The sequence below is a fragment of the Ochotona princeps genome, chromosome 16 (assembly GCF_030435755.1).
Source record: "Ochotona princeps isolate mOchPri1 chromosome 16, mOchPri1.hap1, whole genome shotgun sequence".
NCBI lineage: Eukaryota > Metazoa > Chordata > Mammalia > Lagomorpha > Ochotonidae > Ochotona > Ochotona princeps.
In genome coordinates this window covers 48930064-48949535 of record NC_080847.1, presented here as the reverse complement: position 1 = coordinate 48949535, position 19472 = coordinate 48930064, and the positions used below count along the sequence as shown (strand labels likewise).

Sequence of the window (19472 nt, the reverse complement as noted above, 5' to 3'; positions counted from 1 at the left end):
CCTACCCACCCTTCCCTGGTCCCCATACTGTATGAAAGCAAGCAACCCTAACACCACTGCTTCCAGTGACATTTTGGACCCTACAAGGAAACCAAAACTGAAAACCCAAGTCCCTGACAGCCACATGAGGGCTGCTATCCCTACCCTGCCTAAGGCCCACTCATCAGGTCTTGTAGAATGTATTAGAGATGTTTTTACATTTGGCTGCATGACACCATGGTCTATTACTTGCAACTAAAGCATGGTAAGACCACAAACCAGCTAGATACCTTTTGATTGTTAAACAGGGCAAACCTTTGCCAACAGAACATGGCCCACTAGAGACTTGCCGGGGAAAGGCCAATTACCCCCGACGTCTGCAGTCCCAAGTGGCACGTCCCAGTCTGCTCCACGTGGCCCTTTGTACACAGCACTTGGGAAGGCCTGCACAGCAATTTAATTCCCTTCTCTCATTCTGTACACAGCTGGGCTCTAGCCAACGTCTGTGTTCTGTCTCTCCCAACACCGGCAGGGGGCTGATGTCCAGCCGCCTGGAGCTCAGGATGAGAGATGCGAGCCTGGCTCTCCCGCAGCTGCTCTCAGTTCCCTTGGCAAACATTGGACTTTTGGATCTGGGCTGCTGCTGGGATCTCTGAAGTGGCACAGGGGACTTCAGCGAGATATCCTGGCTGCAGTGGGCCAGTGCTACACCAGGATGCGGGGCAACTGAGATGAGAGGCAGCAAAAGGATGGGTGCCCCAAAGGCAGGTCTGCCCTTGGGTGGCCACCACTCCACCCGTGACCCAGGACCAGTGATGGGGCTGGAATTGCACTCCCTCTACTGTTGATGTTGTATTAACCCATTTAGTGTTCTTAGCACAGAGCCTGACATCCAGAAATTCGATAAATGTGAGCTATTACCTGATGGTATATATTTGCTGGTTTAATTGTGTACACTATCAACTATACCCATTTTCAGTGTATATTTGATGAATTTTGACTCACGGCCATGACTGCGTAACACACATTCCAAACTGTTGTTTCTCCTGGCTTCCCATTGTAGGGGTGAGTCCCAGAGACATGGGTGTGTTTGGGGTCTTGTGACAGCCCTGGACTGTTAAGCAATTTCTTTCCAGGTGACTGATGGCACCTTCCTTGCACCAAAAGCTCCTTTCTTGCCCTCCAAACTGGATAGACAAACACGGGTGCAGGGTTGGCAAGCGCACATGTGGGAGTTTATCTCAGCCTCTCTTGGAGGCTGGTCTATCCCAGCCCACAGGAAGCTGTCTTGCTGGGTGGCTTTCCTCTACATGCAAACCCCTCTGCGGCAGCACTCTCTCCTGCATCTCTGATCCCAGTGTCCCATAGCAGCAGCTAGGGCCGTCACTGAGAAACACGGCGTCTAGGCAGGGCCACCCACTTCCCGGAACCAGTCCACGGCTAACCTCACAGTCACTCATCTTCCTCCCCTGGCCTTCAAGGCCTGTGCTCTGTCCTGCCCATTTCTGGCCTTTCCTGAGCTATCTTCTGCTGTCCCCACCCCCCAACTTGAGGATTTTGAGATTCCAGCTTCATGTGGAGTTGCAAGATACAACAGAGATACGACCCCAGAGTGCTAGCCTAATGGCTAAAGTCCTCACCTTGCACGTGCCGGGATCCCATATGGGAGTTGGTTCTAATCCTGGCTGTTCCACTTCCCATCCAGCTCTCTCTGGCCTGGGAAAGCAGCTGAGGATCCCTACCACACATGGGAGACCTGGAAAAAGCTCCTGGCTTCAGATCAGCTCAGTGCTGACCACTGTGACTGCTTGGGAGTGAACCAGAGGATGGAAGATCTTTATCTCCTTCTCTCTGTATACCTTCCCAATAAAAATAAATAAATCTTTAAAAACAATAGATACTATGTACACTTGCCCATTTCGTAAATGGGGCTGTTTTATGTAACTATAGTATAATACATAACCAAGACCCTGACTCTGAGGCAGACTAATGATCTGTACTCATTTGAATGTGTGCTTACTCAGTTCCATAAAATATGTGTATTTTTAAAGTAACAACTTATTTATCTGAAACAAAGGGGTGGGGGAAACATACACACACACACACAATCTTTCACTCCCCAGATGACCTTAACAGCTGGGGCTGGGTCAAGTGGAAGTCAGGAGCCAGAGCTTCAACTGGGTCTCCCACATGAGTGGTAAAGGGCCCAAGCACCTGGATGATTTCCAAATTATCCATTGCTTTCCCCAGTCTGCCAGCAAGAAAATGGATCCGAACTGCAGCAGCCAGAATGTGAACTAGTGCCCATAAGGGACCCCCCCACACCCAGGCAGTGGCTTCACCCGCTATGCACTCACCAGCCTCAGTTCTTCACACTTTCATAAAGTATATGTTTGTGTATCTACCACAATCAAGATACAAACAGTTCCAGGACGGCAAAGAATCGTTGTGTGTGACCTTTTATCTCCTTCCTTAACCACTCTAAATCCTTAACCACTGATAATTATTAATCTATTCTCCTCTAGTTTTGCCATTACAAAATGTTATTGGAATCACACTGTGTGTAACCATTCGAATTGACTTTTTTCACTTCATAAAATCTGGTTCATCCAAATTGTGGTGTATCAAGTTTGCTCCCTTTCACTGCTGTGTGGCACTGCATGGTATGGCTGCACCATGCTGAGTTTCCTTAACAGCTCATCTGCAGGCTGTGCCCAGGTTCTGGTCATGAATGAAGGCAGCAGTGGCTAACGGTGTTCTGGTTTTAGCATGAACATACGGGTAAGTCTTCTTTCTCTGGGAAAGATGTCTCCAAGGGCAAAGGCTGGATCACGATAGCTGTATGTTTCATTTTAGGAAAGTGTTGATCCATTTTCCAGGGTGGTGGAGTCACTTCACATTCCCACCAGTAACATCTGAGAGTTCCCGTTCCTCTACATCCTTATCAGTGATGTAGGTTAGTTAGCTCACTTGACAGCTCCTGGGTGGCAGGTACTGTTTCAAATGCTGGGGATACAGCAAGACACCTGATTTTGTATTCTCAAGTAGGAGTTGATGGCACAAGGGTGTAGACAACAGGCAATACACAATCCAATCAACTGCACTAAGTGCTACAAGAACACCCAGGGAGCTGCGATCATGTGATGGCGCGAGGGGGTGGAGAAAGAGCGAGCTGGGGAGTGGCTGGTGGAGGCACAGCAGAATGAACAGGATGCCAACTGGCCTGGGCCTGGATCCCGGCTCTACCAAATTGCTGACTTAAATGTGCCTCAGTTTCCCCAGCTGTGGTCCTGGCTGGGAGGATGTTGGAGGATGAAGTGAGCAAGTGTGTGTCACAATCTCAGCAGCAAGGGCCCAGCCAAGGGGGAACCCTTGTGGTTAAGACATCGTGTAAGAGACGCTCAGCCACCTGAGGGCACTGCTAAGAAGCCACAGTTGTCACAGCATGCCTGATGCTCTAAAAGGAGGCAGCCTCCCCCAGGGTCAGAGCACACGCTGCTCTGAGAGTCAGGTGGACAGCCCCGGGAAGGGACAACCGCAGAAGGGACAACAAAGCCCTCACCTCCCCAGCAACCAGCAGACGCCCATGGGCAGGAGAGGTGCTGAGTGAAGGGCTGGAACAGCTGCACAGCGTACTTGTGCTTCCCTGCACTCTGGGAATCTGATGTCACTCGAAGGTGGAAGCGGAGGGGAGGGGGCAGCTGGATGACCCATGTGGGCCCTGGTTTGGGGGGACTGGGGCATAGCTCCCCAAACTCCTGACCCAAAAAGGTGACATGGAAACTCTCCTCACCAGCCAGCCCTGCTTCTTGCCAGGCCTTGGGGGAAAAAGGAACTGATAGAGGCACATGGGTCAGCATCTTAAAGAAACCAGGAAATGTGGGGGAGAGCTGGCCATGGCTCCAGGTGTTGGGGGAAATGTGGACCTCCTTGTCACAAGGCAAGTGGGGCCCCACTCTGAGAGGAAAGGATGGGGAGTTCTGCAGGCCTGCAGTCTTCCAGAGGCAGAGGCAGTGCCACACAGCCTGTCTGCTGAGCCACAAGTGGCCCAGAGGGAACAGCCAACGGTTTCTTTCTAGGGACTGAGGGGTCTGGGCCAGGCTCCTCTGCTCCAGACTCACACACCAAGTGAACTCCCTTCCACCTTGCACACTGAGTGGTCGGAGGACAGACAAGCTTCTGGGTGCCACGGGTGATGGTGGTGGGGGCCACCTGACCTTGACTCTGCCTGGTTGCAATCACTACAAACTGTCCTTGGGGAGCAGGTGAGTCAGGACATCAGGCTGTCCTGAGGGAGGGATTCAGGACACCAAATCTTGAAAGTACATAAAGGAGTTAAAAAAAAGAAAAAAGACAACTGTGACATGTCTCTCCTTAAAACCTTCCAGTGAAAAAGAAGGAATTACAAAAACCCTTGTGTGTGTCCCAGGACCTATGGCAGAAAGTCCACATCCCTTGCTGGGGTTCAGGGACCCCAGGGTGCCCAGACCTGCTGCTCCACTCTCCCCTCACTCAGAATGGTCACACTGGCCTCTCTTCACTGCAGCCACTTCTATCCAACCAGGACCTTTGCACACACCAGCCACCTGCCTGCCCACAGGCTTGGCAGGTTGCTTCTTCAGAAATGCCTCCTTGGACTTTCCAATCCCCACTGTTGCCTGGAAGCAGACCCACACCCCGATATTCTTGCTCAAGGACCCTGCACTTTTCCTTCATGGCTTAATGACCAGATAAATGGTGTGGTTATCTGAGTGATTATCTGACACCTACAGCTCTCCCTGGAAGGTGAGGACCATGAAGTCAGAATAATAATGTCAGAATAACTTTTAACAAGAGTCACACATAGTAAACACCTGCAGTGCTGCCTGGTATCATTTCAATGGCCCTTCACACCAGCTTCATGAGGCCAACAGTGCTATCCGCGTTTTACAGATGGAGAGGCTCCATCAGTCTTGTCCATGGCACCAAGCACTCAGTAAATGCTAGGCCTGGGAGGCATTTGGGTATCTGGGTTACATTTCCAGCGATCCCTTTCCCTGATACCCACTGGGGACAGAAGCCCAGGTCCACAAAAGACATTTCTGTCACACTCTGGTACGAATACCTTGCATGCCAACCTTCTAGGTTGGCTTTCTCCCAAGCCCCACCAAAGACACTGAATTAATTTTTACTGCACATCCTGTCAGGTGTGGCCTAAGTGCTAGAAAGTCAGCAATAACTGAAGTTCGTGGGGTCACATCCTTTCATGTCGTCTCCTGGGGCAATGGTCACAGGCCATGTCTCTCACGCAGCCTGACCTGGCTGTCACTCCCAGCGCCTCATCTCCCTCCTTCACCTGCTCTCCTCCTGCCTCCTTTGCTGATTCCTCACCATTTCTCTGGACAGTTCTTCCCTTCTCTATGCATACCTGTCCTGATGGGGTCCCAGGACCCGTCCCCATCCAGGGCCAATGGCTCTTATTGCCAGGTGTCTGCTGAGGAATTTCACGTCTCCTGCCACTGGGATTGCTTCCCTCAGTGCCAGACTGGCACAAGGGGCTTCACAAAGTTCAGGAAAACGCATGAAGAAGCAGATTGTTTTTGTGAATTCTTAGAAGCACCCCTGTACATCCAGCTGCCCCCTGGCTGGCTCACGCAGCTACTGAACAGACATCTGGCACTGACGGGCCTCCCAGCTGCATTCTAGATTCTCACACCATCTTCTGCAGCTCCTTACAAACCCCTGCTGCTTGGCAACTCAGTGCCTTTCCCTGGTGTTTGGGTCAAAATCTTGTCATCATTCGGAGCTCCATTCCTGCCCATCACAGATTGGATCCCATTCCTTCTCTGCTGAGACCCCTCCCACCACTACAGAGTGGCATGCAGAACTCTGACCTCATCTCTTCTGTGTTGTCTTTATTTTACCTACTCAGGTGGGTGTGGAATGGTATTTCACTGTGATCATCATTTGCATTTCCAAGATGGTGATTAAGGATGTTGAGCTATGCACATTAAATAATATTAGTAACAGTAATAAGAGGTTAATACTGACACAGCATTTATCCATGCCAGGCACTAGGCTTTGCACAGATAGCTGTATGATCCCCTTCCATGCCTCCTGGGCCACATGTTTAAGAGTTATGAATGCTCTGGAAACGCAATCCTGGTAGGGTCTGAGCACTGCTTACTCACTGCATGGGCTTTGGGCACTGGTACCGGCATGCCAGCTTAGACACATTCCACCTGGAACTGGGAATCTGTACTGAGTCCCTCCATGTCCACAGCCACTTCATGAGGCAGTCAGCATCACTGCCTCCACTTTACAGAAACAGCAAAGGGGAGGTCAGGTGCTTCGGCCACAGTTATGTAGGTAGAAGCAGAGGGCTGGAATTTCAACACATTCCAAAGCATCTTTACTACTGCCTCTGCAAAAAGGAAGTAAATCGATGCTGAGTGAACAAAATGAGGCCGGGGAAGTAATAGAACTTGGTAGCACCAACCAGTTACGGCAAAAAGGCCAACATCATTGAGCTAGTTATTTGTCTATGGCTAACCTAATTACTTTGGAAATGTGGTAAACCCAAACATAAAGCAAGATTTTTTTTCAATACTATCTTTAGAAGTAACATGGGTACTTCAAAAAGTTCATGGATAATATGTATTATCCAAAACCATATACAGGGCCCGGCGCGATAGCCTAGTGGTTAAAGTCCTCACCTTGAACGCTCCGGGATCCCTTGTGGGCACCAGTTCTAATCCTGACAGCCCTGCTTCCCATCCTGCTCCCTGCCTGTGGCCTGGGAAAGCAGTCGAGGATGGCCCAAAGCTTTGAGACCCTGTACCCGTGTAGGAGACCTGGAGGAAGCTCCAGGCTCCTGGATCCAGATTTGCACAGCTCCGGCTGTTGCGGCCACTTGGGGGATGAACCATTGGATGGAAGATCTTCCTCTCTGCCTCTCCTCCTCTCTGTATATCTGCCTTTCCAATAAAAATAAATAAATCTTAAAAAAAAACATATACAAGTGTTTCAAAAATTTTCCAGCATTGGCTGGTTGTTTTTGAATCTCGAAGTATTTTGAACAAAGTGCTTTTTGGGAAAGACACTTTATCTTCTAAAAACTTACAATGTTGCTAGTTTTGGCAACAATGAAAAAGGAAGCAGGTATTATAAAGACTTACTATTTCCAAAGCCTTGATTCTACAAGCACAAGTGTGTTAAATCTGCAAATAGGCACTTTAAAGATCCCTTGAGGGATCGGCACGGTGGTATAGCAAGCTAATCCTTCCCCTGTAGCACTAGCATCCCATACGGGAGCTGGTTCGAGTTCTGGCTGCTTCAGCTTCCTGCAAATGACCTGGAAAAACAGTGGATGATAGCTCTAGGCTCTTGGCCTTAGCCATGGCCCAGGGAACCTGTGGACGGCAATGAACTTTCTTCCTTCCTCAAAAAACGAAGCAAACAAGCACACACAAAATCCAAATGGTTATACCGTAACACTGAAAATGTACTAAAAGCCACTATGGAGGATAAATTTATATGGATATACTTAATCTTCCAATGTTGCCATTGATTTTCCACATTGAAATGATTAATCTGAATCAAAACAAGTGCTTATATAACGACTTCTAGATTTTCACATTTATCCAGCCATTTAGCCAATTTCAGTAACAATCCCTTAAAAAAAAAAAAAAAGGCAATCAAACCACACACTCTCTCATACACTGTTCTAGTGATTATTTCACCAGGTAAAATCCCTTCCCCTTCTGTAAGGCCAGTTCTGGAGAACAGGGATAATTGTTTTGTTCACTGCCTGTGTCCACAGTACCTGAAATACTGCCTGCCAGAGAGAAGAAACTCAGCAGTTGCTGAAAGGAATGACTGAACACATTGAATTCTTTCGCCAGCTCCCAAGGTAGGTGTCCCAGGCAGCCAAGTCCTCCCTACACCCACCAGCCCTGCATGGTCTGCCTCAACCCACGCCCCCCTTCCTCTCGCTCAGGACTTCCTTCCAGTTTCTTCAAAGTCAAGTTCCTTCCTAGTCCAGAGCCAACACTGATGCTATATGCTGCTCCCCATGTCCACCCATCCCTTCAGGGCTCCTCTGATTTGATGGACATCTCCTGACTTCTCCAAACATATCAGTCCCTGCCTCCATCACAGGGGTATGTTCTCATGGTCCTCTGGGATACTCCATCAAGGCACTTAACATGACATCTTACACGGCAGCTGCTGTTGGTACTTCCATAGCCCAGAAAAGGCCCAGCACACAGTAGGTCCTGAATAAACACCACACCGGTCTCCCACAGCCGGGTGGTTCACCACTCACTGAACACTAGGTATCACCCTCATTTCCAGACCACTGGCTGTCAGGGAGAATCACACGACTAGACCTGGTACAACTGAAAGTGAGTATGTCACTTTGGGCTAGGCTTTGTCATCTAAGTGTGAACCTTTACTGCCCCGGTGTTCCTGGAGGCCATGTGTCTCAGCTGTGAAGCCTCAGGACAAGGGAGAGAGTGTCAGCCTGGGTCCGTGCAGTAGAAGGTCAAGCCTCCCTCCTGACCTGCCTTGTGCTGCAGGAAATGGCGAGTTCTTGTGCCCATGTCCAGGATTTCAGGGTTGGTTTAGTGCTGCAGAATCTTGCTGCCACTGACACTCCTGTGAATGGAGGGAGGCAGCCAGAGGTGCTGTCATCACCAATTGGGAGGTGAGAAATGAGGTGATGGTCTTTTGGGGATGAGGACTGAACCTCAATGAAAAGCTGGGCTTGTAAGGGACAGAACGTTGAACGTTTCCTCCCACCCCAAGAGATTACCGTTTTCAATTCCTAATGGGGCAGATAGAAGGATCCAGTGCTTTGACTTCCTCCGCCAGGGCTTGCCTCACTGGTACCCCTCACCAAGTCCAGCTCCTCAACAACCAGAGTCAAGTTCCAGTCCCTGGGGTCGGGGGAGGGGGAAAGAGGCAGAGGATGCTCAGAAACCAGCAACACCCTAGACAACCCTATTAGTGAGAGCCAGCTGAAAACAGCCAGGCCGAGTGAAGGATCCTGGCTAATTCGGGCTGACAACCTTCCCGCGGAATCACCCACTGGGGCTCTGCTCTCCGGCTCCATCCCGGAGAATAAATCACACTGTCAGGTCTAATTTGGAACTTGGCTGATTGGCTGAGCAGAGCATCCATGCGTTCTGGCCATGGAGGTCAAGGGCAGCCCAAGCTCGGGGATTAGATAAAAAGAGGACCAGGGAGCCAACAGCTATGGGCTTCTAACATACCCCAACAAAACTCCTGGCCCAGCCTTGGCTGTATAAACTTCACTTTCAGAACACAGTCCTGTAACAACAGGCATCCTGCCAGCTCAGGGCTGGGCAGGCACATGGTTGCATTGGGGAGTAAATAATGGTGATTATTCCATAGGCTGGTGACTAAACTGCCTAAACTTAGGGCTAATGAAGAGAAGCTGCCATCATCATCCTCTGTCGTGTCTGTGTGATTAATTTGTGTCAAGCACTGTCCTAGCTACATAAAATCCATGGCCACATTTTAGTATTCAAAACAACCTTAGGAGAAGATGGGAGCTTCCAGAGCTAGGCTGCCCATCAGGGCCAGCCACTGACCCAGCTGAGAGTTGGAGCCAGGTCACTGGACTCCTGGGCTCCTGGTCATCATATTAACTTATGCTTCATTCTGCCTCCTTTGAGAAGTCCAATGCGCATCACGCATCTCATGAGCAGTGTCTCCTCCGAGCTCCTACAGCCCTCTGTGAGAACTCCTCCCATTCTAGGTCATTTAACTGCATAGCTCTCCTGGCATACTGTGAAGCTAAGTAAGCCTAGTGGTAGCTATAGGACCAGAAATGTGGGACATGCCTGGTAGGGGTGGCTCAGTTGGTTGGATCGAAGGAAACCAGAGTCCAAATCCTTACATTTTATAGATGAAAAGAATAATAATTCACAAAGCAAAGCTGTATTGAGAATTTTGTTGCAGAGAGATGTGGAAGGGGGAAGCTATTTAACCAATTCCTGCTTCTCCTCCCAAGTCAAAAACCAAACAAACAAAAACAGCTTCCAGGAACACTCCCTGAGCCCCAGCTGGCTGGGTTTTCTGAGCACTCCTGGCTGTCATGTTTGAGGGGGCCTGCCTCCCTTACTGCATAATAAGCCCCACTAGTACATGACTCACCCAGCCACAAGGCTATCCCAGCCTCGACGCAGCCCTACACTACACACACCTGCAGAGAGTGGGCATACACTCCATGTGTGCAGCATCAATAAGCAGTACTCCAGGGAAACTCCATTCTGGGAAGGATAATTCATAGTACAGGTATAGTCTTTCTGGAAAAGCAAGGCCAGGAGCAGTTTTCACAGTCCCTTGCAAATCCCTGAAGGCTGCCAGCACCTGCAGCTGGTGCTGCTCATCAGAAATGGACCAGAACCAATGAAGATGATTCACAAGAAAACTCCCCTCATGGTGCCAGTTGATGTGCCACTGCTCCTCTCCTGCTGGAAAGATTTCCCCTCTGCCCCTCAAGATTTATTTATTCGAAAGGCAGAGAGAATGAAAGAGAGGTAGACATATCTTCTATCTACTGCTTAACTCCTCAAGTGGCTGTATTGGCTGTGGCTGGGCCAGAGCAAAGCCAGGAGCTTGGGACTCTGTCTGGGTTTTCCATGTGAATATAGTAACTGAGGTATCTGGCTCCCCATAATGCAGCATTCCTAGGAACATTAGCAGGTTGCTGAATTGGAAGCAGAGCAGTGAAGAATTGAACTGGCACATACGGGATGCCAGCACTGCAGGTGGTAGCTTGACTTGATGTGCCACAATGTCATGCCTTGCTGGAAGGACTTAAACTAAGGCCCTGAAAGCAAGCAGCCTGGGACCCTCTGACGTCTAATGACACAGTCAAGCAGAGTAGCTGACAGTGAGCACCTGGAAGTACACTGTAAGAGTATCTATCCCAGTTGCTCTGCTTGGTGAGACTACTTCTTGGTTCCCGATTTTTTGGGGGACATCACAGCAGTGACATCACAGGGTGGTTATAGGACTGAATGAGATCATGCATGGAAAGTACTGACAGCAAGACTTGGCACAGAGTCAGCACCCATTAATATTAATTATGACTGTTTTTCTTCCTCCATGAAGTCAGACACTGCTGGCTGGCTCACCCCCACTGCATTCTCAATTCCCCTTTTCTCTGGCCTCCTTCTCAGGAAAGGCTGATAGTTAAGGGAACACCCTACCTTTCTTGAAGCTTGGAGAAGCTACAGGATGCATCTGTGGCCAATGAGATGCAAGTGGAAAAGTCTGAGGATTCTGGGATTGCTTAAGTGATCCAACACAGATGTCCCCGGAGTTGATCCTTGCCCCTGCCCTACCTGGAGTTGCAACAGCAACCACGAGAGTATGAATAGCTAGGGCCAGAGAAACAAAGGGGACTCCAGCCCTGACACTACTCAGCCATTGACCTGTCGTCATGAGGGTAGCATCTGCGTTCCTCCAGATCTTTTAATACAGGGTAGAAAGCAGGCCTCCTGAACATGAACTGCTCTGAATTGGGTGTTCTGTTCTTAAAGCTACAAGAATTCCTCACTCACACATCCACAGTGGCACAAATGGCTCAGGGCACATGACCACAGTAACCATTTACCAATTTAAGCCCAGGCATATAGGTGGAGACCCCTATAGAGGAAAATAAAGTGTAAGGGGAGTGGATGTTTAGCCTGCTGGCTAATTTGTCCGGGTCCCACACAGGAGTATCCATGGTTGATTTCTAGCTGTGGCTCCTGACTCCGGCTTCCTGCTAATGTATACCCCGAGAGGCAACAGTGATGGTTCACCATGTGTGAGACCTGGATTGTGTTTATGACTCCTGGCTCCTGCTCTGGCCTTTACAAGTATTTGGAAAATGAACAGGTAGATGAGAGCTCTGCTTGCCTTTCAACAACAACAACAACAACAACAACAAAAATTGAGCTATACAGTGTTTACTGAACCTTTGTGATTTCTACTCTTTCTATATCACATTGTTTTCTTTGTTACAAAGAAAAAGTAATTTAACACTCCAATAAGCACAAATAATCTGGTTATTTTGCAAAGATTAGGCTGGCATGGAGAAGAAAAACACACAACACTGTGTGCCTGACTGATGGAATCATGACTCCTTATGAAGGACTATACTATTGTAACAAGACGAGGAAAATCAGTCAGGGGGTGGGAATTTGTGTGTGTTGGCTGGAAATCCCAGACCCTATGGAATTGTACCATTACATTAAAAAGAACACTGTGTGTCACTAAAAATTACCCGAATGTGATGGTTTCATCAAAATTCCTCATTTTCTCTCCTTTTGGCAGAAGAGAAACTGGAAGACCTGGTGATAAGGCAGCAATGGGCTTCGCCTGAGCTGGGGCTGTCCAGCTCGGTGTAAGGGACCACAGACTCCTGCGAGCCACAGCTGTGGAATCCCTGTTCAGAAGCGAGCAGATTGCCTGAGCTCCCCTGGATGGTAAAGAGCTAGATCAGGCACCGCCTTCCTCTCTTCCCTGACCAGGGCTTCCTCAGAGAGGCCTTTGCTCATCACCTTGTCTAAAACACCCCTGCAATCCCCACTTCCTTCCACTATATGCTACTATTACACATGCCATCACCCATTTACCCTACATTCATTTCTTAGGTTATTGCTTCATATTCCAGTAGAATGTCAGCTCCCTTAGGGAAATGGTTTTGTCTGACTGGTTGTTTGACTCCCCACAGCCTGGAATCCACAGTAGTGTTCAGGTGCATATTCGCTGGGTAGAGGAAGAAATGAATAAATGAACAAATGTGACCTCTTCCCTTCCTCCCAGTTCCTCAAGGTCCATGTCAGTCCTCCTGCAGCTTAAGTAGCAATGTTAGGAATTCACCTGGGATTTGGAGCCTTTTCACCACATGGAGAAGGAGTATGTTAGATTAAAACAAACATCTCAGGTCCACAGAGTATTAACAACCAAAGAAAGAAACGACTGAGGGGAAAGGACAGGTCTTCCTTACAGAAGGCTTTCAATGAGTAAATGCAGAGGGCAGCAGGAACACAGAAAAATCATCCCTAGGGCACTATCACAGTAGCAGTTACTTCAGGCAAGGCTCACCCACCAACTAAAACTTCATGGGTGCAGGTGTGAGGAGCAGGATTAGCAGTCTCCAGCTGTCTCCCCCAAGAGACCCACAAGTCATGAAGAGGAAAGAGTGACTTAGAGCAGAAACGCTCCACACGTACACTACCAGTAACAAGAGGCAGGACATCACGGTTCCAGCTCAGCCCCAAATGACACACACGGGAGGACACACTGCCCCTCTCATGTCATCTCAATTGAGTCATGGGCAAACAGCACCGGAATCCAAACTGAGATCTTTATGGAATCAGAGAAGTCCTCTTCCAAAGCGTCAAGTTCAGGAAAGACCAGCAGAGACTGAGGAATCATTAGACTGCAGGAGGCCAAGGAGACATGACAACTAAATGAAGCGTGGGATCCCGTGATGGGTCTCAGATCACAAAAAGGATATCAGCGGAAAAACCAGTGAAATCTGATAGTCTGTAATTTAGTCACTAGCACTGTGTTAGTGCTCATTTCCTACATTATGCTACAGTTACATGAGATGGGAACAGAAGGGGGAGCTGGACAAAGTTTAGGTGTGTGAACTCTAACACTTTTGCTACTTCTGGGCAATTTTAAAATTACTTACAAATAAGAAAGTTACTGTGCTTCTTTAGTACCTCTGATGGACGTGTAACCCTTACAGGCTGTCCCACAAATAAGCAGGAGCACAACTCTGGCAGGGTGAAGGAACAAGAGAGAGTGGAGAGGCAGGAGATTTGGGTAAATTCACTCAGCTTCTTGGACTCCACAGAGTGGCCTAGGTGGCTTGGCCAGCATGGCCCCCCACCTGAGGCTGAATGCCAGAATGGCCTGCTTTCCACACTGTCAGGGTCTCTTGTCCTTTGCCTTCTCTCCACACTCTTCCAGCAGAGGTTGGCACCTGCATCCAGAAATGTTTCGCTGCAAATGAAATGGCATAGGGCCAAGGCCACTCCACTGCGCCGACTCGGGAGATGTTTCCTGCAGATCGCCAACCCCTTCCCTCAGCCCAGAAACCTCAGTATAACATATTCACAGCCTTAATACTGTAAGCAGGTATTTATCATACGTACATATTGTGCACAGTGACTCGAACATTAGCCCCTAAGATTGATGAGACCCCCACCATTTTAGATCTGCCACCGCTTTAAATAGTTGCTTCCCTTAGGGTTTTGGTTTTGTAAAGTCTCTGTTATTTAGTTACACGCCCAGTTTTGTACCGGACAGCCCTTTCCACCAATCCCTTGCGATCCTGTATCCCTGGCCTGCCTACCACTACGTTTACCAATCCCCTCAGGCCTGTACCCCAATACCCACCTCTAAGTTCTCTTCCATTCTTTAGATCTCTCTTCACCTTGAGCACACTGAGGCTCCCTTGCTCCCTTGGAGCCTCCCTCCTACCACTACGGCAGGAGTCCCTTCTCTCTTCCTCTCTTCTCCCTGTGCTCTTCTCTCTCTGCCTTCACCCCCTTCCATGTGGGTGTGGACCCTTGCTAGTCCGAATAAACATCTCCTGTGTGGCTCGCTGCCATCTGACGAAAATTTCTAACACATACTTTAATCATGTCCACATACCCACATGATGCTTGCACCTATGGAGCAACCGGCACATGTGGATGCAGTGGTAATCCCACAGCTGCACTACAGACACTCTGTGTCACTACAGAGCGAGTTTTATTCTACGTAAATTTTGAAATTGAACCTAGAAAGGTGAAACACAAAAAGCGCAGAACACTGAAGCATGCTTCTGGACGAAGACCTACCTCCAAGACACACAACTGCTGGGGGAGTTAGGGCACATGGCAAAAACACCCGCAGAGCAGGCATCCTTTTCTTATGCAGCATGCTAACCCCCCAAGGGGCACACCTCTGGGCAGGCATGGTCACGGATGGCGAGAAGTCGGATCCGACTCCTCACCTCTGAGGGACCATAGCAGGCTTGGGTGACAGGAAAGGCAGTGAAGGAAATGCTTGTTACTCCTGATGCTCTTTTGCAATTTTTTAAATAATGAAGCTGCTCATGTGCACTAGTTCAAACAGATGGACAGATCCAGGGTACTCACCCTCAGTACGTTCTTGACACTAATGGTCCTGGTGTGTCCCTGAAGAGCTGATATCAAAGACTGTGCATCTGTGGGGAGCGAGGGAGGGAGAGAGAGGTTACAACTTGGGCTACTTGGAGCCTTCCTGCTACAATATGCATCTGTCTTTCATGTTTTCACTCCCTCCACAAACGGTCCCCGAACACCTGCCATGTGCCAGGCTCTGGGAACACACCAGTATCCTGCCCTCGGGGAGGAGGCGCTCAAGTTATGGAGGGTGACAATCAAAGACAAGGGCAGGGAAAGGTCAGTGCCTTCACGCATGCATTGCAGAGCAGACAAGTGGGTGACAGAAATCTCCTAACAGAAGTCACAACTATGGGACTAGCTGGGAAGGAGCCCTCCAGGCCACAGAATGGTCACAGTGCCAAGGTCTAGGGATGAGAGCATGCTGGGGACACCTCACGATCAGCCAGGAGGCCCTAGGGCTGACGCAGGGTGAGGGAGGGGGCAGGGGAGGGAACTGAGCGCAGAGAGGTGAGGGAGCCCATGATAGGGACAGTGCCTTCAGACGACTGAGCAGAGGGATGACACAGAAACAGCTCCTGCCCAGACTCGTAACTTTTATTATGAATTTCTGCTTCTGAGTATTTTCTATAGTAGCTTGTATTTGGACAGCTATTTCATGGATGAATGAACACCTCCAGGCTGTGCTGTTCACAATCTCACCCCAGTGGCCGGAACAAACCCTGCAAGATGAGTCCTGAAGGGATGACCTCTAGCCATTGTATGCACGTGGCCATCAAGCAGTGACCCTCATGTCTTCTGTGCTGGCTCGGGGCCTCTTGTGCTCATTTCACATCCCCAGTAACCCTAAGAAGCAGGTGTTCTCTCTCCCACGTTACAGATGAGGAAACACACACACACAGGGAGTAAAGCATTCATTAACTGAGGTTGCCTAGTCAGTCAAAAGTGTTCCAGCACTGGGACATGAAGCCGGGAAGCCTGATTCCAGAGGCAATGTGCTCTTGACCTCTTGCCTAGAACATTCTCTGTTATGATGGCCAATGAAGAGAGGGCCGATGGCAGGCTCCACATCTTGTCTCCCTGATATCACAACATCAAATACTGCCAAGCTCAAATGCTAGGCAGCTGCTGCAGCTGCTTCCAAAAGAGGGAATCCGGTGAGCAGTTAACCAACTTCCCAGGAGCCCAGTAATCTGGACAGCGTCAGCAATCCTGCCCCCAGGAGTTTGTCAAGAAAGTCAAAGGGGTTTTTAATCTTTCCCTTGTCTGGGACATGGTGGTAGCCTGATAAAGGAAGGTATGGTCTTTCTCACTGCTTATCATAATCACTTCAAATATATATATATATATATATATATATATATATATATATATATATATATATAAAATACAACACAAGATTATAAAGGAAGCCAATTACATCAAATTTCAAAACATCTCTAAAACAAAACCACATCTGGCATACAATAATATTCATGCTTCAAATAATAAGACTGATGACTAATCTAGTAACTACAGTAATTTAAAAATAAGGGCTGGTGCCATGGCATAGCATGTTAAGTGTTTGCTTGTGGTGCTAGCATCCTATACGAGTGCCATTTCAAGCCCGGGCTGCCCTACTTCTGATCCAGCTCCTTTCTGGTGTGCCTAGGAAAATAGTGGAGATTGGTCCAAAGTGTTTGGATTTTTGCACCCATATGCAAGATACAGAGAAGGCTCCTAGCTCCCAGCTTGGCATTGGCTCAGCTCTGGCAGTTGCAGCCATTTGGGGAGTGAGCTAGTAGATGGAAGATCTGTCTCTTCTCTATATATAACTCGACCTTCCAAATTAAAAAAATAAGTCTTTAAAACCTTTTTTTAAAAAAAGGTGATTTGATGGGTGTTGCAGTGCAGTGTGATAAACTGCTACATGGGAAGCCTGCATTCAATTTCAGAATGCCCAGGAGCAAGGCCCACCACTACCTCTTGCTATTGCATCCTGGGAGGCAGCAGATGATGGTCCAAGTACTTGGGTGAGAGCCTGGATGGAGTTCTTGGTTCTGGCTTTACCCTGGCCCTCCCTGGCTGCTGCAAGCTTTAGGGGGTAAGTCAGGAGATGGAAGCTCTCTTTCTCCATCAACCTTTCAAATGAGTAAATAATGTAGAAATTAAAAAGTAACAGATGACATGACTTTTTTACAATCCTGACAACAACTGTAATTTGGTATGGAAACATTTGGAATTTCTAATAGTAACAAGGTCAAAGATACTGCTAATACAATTGTGGTTTGCTGCTGCTGCTCTTAAGGAAATGATACATTTCAGGGAGAACAGAAATGCAATGCTTTCCCCCAGGCAACTTCAAGATCCTCTGAATTACTGCCCTTCCAGAGTCCATGGGCCCGGGACCCAGACTTGCAGGTGTGTGAAGGTTGAGCCAATTCAGCCTTGGGAACTCAATGTTGGAAGGGGTCCCCCAACGCTGCTGTTCTGGCTCTGTTTCCCTTCCTTGGTCTGTCGCATGAGAATCATCTTTCCCACTCAGCACACACATTTCTTGTGGGAAGGATCCTATGTCATGCACATTGGGGGTGGAGGTAGGGCTGTTCATACAATTCAGACCTGGCCGGCCATGTTACTGCCACCTTCCCTGCTACTGGCATCAAAAAACAAATGAAAGGCCCAAACCACCAGCTCCAGGAGGCTATGGGAAGAGGTGGTTTATTAATCCCGGGCTACCACACAGGTTGGATCTACTCGTGGAGCTGCCAGAGACTGCATCAGAGCTTCCCTGAAAATAAAACCAGCCCAGAAGAATGCAGAGTCAGAAAGTCTGGGAAACGATGCTGGCAACTTCATTGGAGGCTCTAGATCGAGCCGTGAAGGAAAATTCCCCAAGATGTGGATCCTCACATTTCTTTTATGCCTCAGCTGACTGAACTTCTATTTATTCACACAGCCAAATGACGCTCAACTAACACAGAAGGGCAGAGGCAACTGCTGTTCTTAATGATTCCCATAGCTCACTACTAGGCCATTCGGAAAAGTACAAAACAAAATTAGAAACAGTTACTACACAAAGACACAGCAAATACAGAAAAAACACACATACTTTAAACACTCAGAAATGGCCTCCTGGGCAGCTGCTGTTCCTAAGCTGGCCTGTGAAGTCCTAACAATTTTGGTTTAACATGTTTGGCAGGGCAGGAGGGAACCAAAAGTACCCAGAACATTTTCCTTTATCGTCAGACTTCCCATTAAAAAAATTCCTGGGATGATCAAGAAAACCCCAGCATAAAGCTCTTGTAAAATTTTAATACCCACCATTTCAACTGCAACTGAAATTGCTTTCCTGCTACTCTAATTTGTCTCCCTTCCTTTTCTAAATAGATGCACATGGCTCTTCAATGGCAGATTTGTGCTGAAGCCAGTGGTGCCAAGTTTCTCTGGGCCAGCAACCTGTCTCTTGAGGACTGCAGGAAGCTGGAGATATGCATGGAGCTGGGGTCCTCTGCAGAGCAGAGAAGGAAATACCAAGAGGTGGTACAAGCAGCAATTCCATCAGGACCCCAGCCATCTCAGAACGCCACTCCATTGCACCCCTGAGGGGAGGATGCCCTCGGAGTTACCTCAGCAGCTTCAGCATGACCATGGCTGTGCTCCAGCTGCCACATACATTCACCTCCCACGCTGGGCAAGGTTTACATCAAGAACTGAATGGGTTGGGGAGAGGGCTATCCTCGTCTGACTCCTAACCTGAATGATTCCTCCCTTCAGCCTCAGGGACTGGCTCTGGGAGAGATCCAAGCATGGTCAATCAGAGTTGGAGCTGAGAATCTTACTACAGATACTGGGGGAAAAAAGAGATGGGCTGTAAATTAAGACAATGACTGCTGAGGGATTCTTGGTCACCCCAGGATGGGAGGTGGGGGCTGAGAATAAAGTCAAAAGTTGAGATAGGCACAGCCCAGGAGTGAGGAGGAACAGATGACAGATGACAACACCCGCATGGTGATTTCAGGCATACCAGCCCTGAGATGTTCAGGTCCCTACGCCAGTAACTGCCTTTTGCAGTTACACGCCAGTTTAGGCTAGAGACACTCCTGTCATTTTTCGCTGAGCTCACTAATGGAACAGTGAAAGACCTCAAAAAAAAAAAAATCAACCCAGTGTTCCTTCAACACCCTTTTAAGAAGCCAACCAAACAATTGTATCACTGGAGACAGCGCTGTGACAGCAGGCTAAAGCTCTGCCTGCTGTGCCGGTATCCTATGTGGCTGCTGGTTCAAGTCCTGGCTGTTTCACTTCCAATCCAGCTCTCTGCCTATGGCCTAGCAAAGCAGTGGATGA

The 19472-nt window shown here is 48.6% G+C and overlaps 1 protein-coding gene across 5 annotated transcripts in view; it reads right to left on the bottom strand.

Moving 5' to 3' along the window:
- The window catches only part of SIPA1L3 (signal induced proliferation associated 1 like 3), a 217570-nt gene that overhangs the window by 112944 nt on the left and 85154 nt on the right, over positions 1-19472 (bottom strand). For all 5 annotated transcript variants that reach the window (XM_058674384.1, XM_058674383.1, XM_004595068.2 and 2 more), the window contains one exon: positions 15138-15205. The gene's annotated coding sequence lies outside the window, so the exon portion shown is untranslated. The remainder of the gene's footprint in view (positions 1-15137; positions 15206-19472) is intronic.